Source organism: Harmonia axyridis, chromosome X (assembly GCF_914767665.1).
Source record: "Harmonia axyridis chromosome X, icHarAxyr1.1, whole genome shotgun sequence".
Lineage (NCBI taxonomy): Eukaryota > Metazoa > Arthropoda > Insecta > Coleoptera > Coccinellidae > Harmonia > Harmonia axyridis.
In genome coordinates, this window is record NC_059508.1 from 35,206,851 (window position 1) to 35,209,350 (window position 2,500).

Consider the following 2,500-nt stretch of genomic DNA (forward strand, 5'->3'; position numbering starts at 1 on the left):
GAAACGAGGAGCCGGCCGCACGTGTGTGCAGCCTTCGTTGTAGGTCCATGTTTAGAGATGCTCACGAAATGAGGAGCCGGCCGCTTATGTCGGCGTTTGTGGTTGGGCGAAGTTCCTTGATGGAACGAGGAGCCGGCTGCTTATGCTGACGTTCGTAGTTGGGCGAAGTCTCGTGATGTGCTCGGAATAAGGATTCGAAGCGCTTGGATTGCCGCGTTCGTGGCTGGGCGAAGTTTCGTGTTTGGCACGGAACGAGGAGCCGGCTGCAGGTTTTAAAGATTCTCGCCCGAAATCGATCAGTCGTTACCGTTGTCTACGGACTTCGGTAGGACGATCTATTCCAGGGACGAAGACGTCGACGTTGTGCGACGCCCGTTACATTAGCGTTTTTATGCTCTTTCGGGATTGTCTGCGACGTTTGTCTCCGTCCGAATTTTTTACGATAATTGTCACTAGATTAGTACGCAAACTAGTTGAACCGAAGATTTTGCGCCGATCGACTGACGTATTGACCCTTCAGTGGGTCGTCTCAGTCATTGGAATGTCATTCTCGAGGAGGTTCGCAGTTGGCGTCTCGTATTTCGAGGGAAAGTCCATTGCGACTAGTACCGAGAAATCGAACATAAAAGATTACCCTGAACGGTGGATCACTTGGCTCGTGGGTCGATGAAGAACGCAGCTAATTGCGCGTCAACATGCGAACTGCAGGACACATGAACATCGACATTTCGAACGCACATTGCGGTCCTCGGACACTGTCCTCGGACCACTCCTGACTGAGGGTCGGTTCCATTACAAAGACTGCCCGGCCAGACGTTATGGCTTGACGAAGTGACGACGTAAAGGTCGTCTAACGTTGATCCTGTACCGAAGGTCATTTGGGCGAGTTGGACGGTTTGCCGCGTGACGATCAACGTTCTGTCGTTTCGACGCCTCGTGTGTTGGAATGATGAGGAGTTGTTTTCGTAACGCGCCGTCTTGAATTGCGAAAGCATATATTGTGGTGTCGTGGTATTGCTCGATCTGCGCCCATGACTGTAGACATGCGATCGTCGTGTCCGAGAAATCTGAACGACGTCCGATCGCTTTAATGTGCCAGTTGTCGCGCGTTGCGGATGAGCTTTCATGAGCGCACCCCCGAAACACCGAAGCACTTTGCTTGGATTCGCATGATCCGCCATACGGAGCAGGAGATAATAGACGCCTTTGAGTAGGCTAACTCCCTCGCGTAAGGTACGTGATTTTATGAGCCGCCAAAGGTTAGTTTCGGAACGTTTCGATGATTTGAACATACGACCTCAGGACAGGTGAGACTACCCGCTGAATTTAAGCATATTATTAAGCGGAGGAAAAGAAACTAACTAGGATTCCCTTAGTAGCGGCGAGCGAACAGGGATTAGCCCAGCACTGAATCCCGCGATCGTAACCGGTCGCCGGGAGATGTGGTGTTTGGAAGGATCCATTATCTGGCGAGTTCGCGGCGCGTTCAAGTCCATCTTGAATGGGGCCATCGCCCATAGAGGGTGCCAGGCCCGTAGCGACCGCTGCGGCTTGCTAGAGGATCTCTTCTTAGAGTCGGGTTGCTTGAGAGTGCAGCCCTAAGTGGGTGGTAAACTCCATCTAAGGCTAAATATAACCACGAGACCGATAGCGAACAAGTACCGTGAGGGAAAGTTGAAAAGAACTTTGAAGAGAGAGTTCAAGAGTACGTGAAACCGTTCAGGGGTAAACCTGAGAAACCCGAAAGGTCGAATGGGGAGATTCATTCGCGCCTGTTGTTGGGATTTACTGACTGTGGAAACGGCGACGTTCGCGTTGGCTGTTCCCTTCGGTTCATCTCCGGCTTCGGACGCGTGCACTTCTCCCCTAGTAGGTCGTCGCGATCCGTTGGGTGCTGTTCTACGGTCTCGAGTGTAGCCCGTGAGCTCGGATTTTCCGATGTTTACGGACACTGGGTTTCCGAACAGCTCGCTCGACGGTTTACTGATGGCGGGAGGCCGCGACTTAGTTCGCGTCCGGCCCGTGGCAAGTATGTGAATTGTGATGGCGATCGGACCTAGTGCCGATTCCGTCCGTTTGCGACTGTTCGCCGCGGTGTTCTTGGACAGACCTCTTGAAACGCCGATCAGCGACGCTATTGCTTTGGGTACTTTCAGGACCCGTCTTGAAACACGGACCAAGGAGTCTAGCGTGTGCGCGAGTCATTGGGAATCACTAAACCTAAAGGCGCAATGAAAGTAACGGTTCACTTTATGTGAACTAAGGGAAGATGGTCGGTCTCCATGACTGACCCGCATTCCCGGGGCGCCTCATTCTCATTGCGAGAGGAGGCGCACCAAGAGCGTACACGCTGGGACCCGAAAGATGGTGAACTATGCCTGGTCAGGACGAAGTCAGGGGAAACCCTGATGGAGGTCCGTAGCGATTCTGACGTGCAAATCGATCGTCGGAACTGGGTATAGGGGCGAAAGACTAATCGAACCATCTAGTAGCTGGTTCC

At 52.7% G+C, this 2,500-nt stretch overlaps 2 non-coding genes across 2 annotated transcripts in view; both read left to right on the forward strand.

The window, feature by feature from the left end:
• The first annotated feature begins 631 nt into the window (after positions 1 to 631).
• Positions 632 to 786, forward strand: LOC123687025. The gene has a single exon (XR_006748773.1). It is a non-coding gene; the product is annotated as a 5.8S ribosomal RNA (ribosomal RNA).
• Positions 787 to 1,293: 507 nt separating this feature from the next.
• LOC123687900 overlaps positions 1,294 to 2,500 on the forward strand; it is a 4,012-nt gene continuing 2,805 nt past the window's right edge. The window contains exon 1 of the ribosomal RNA XR_006749605.1: positions 1,294 to 2,500. This exon is cut by the window's right edge and continues 2,805 nt beyond it. This is a non-coding gene — a ribosomal RNA (large subunit ribosomal RNA).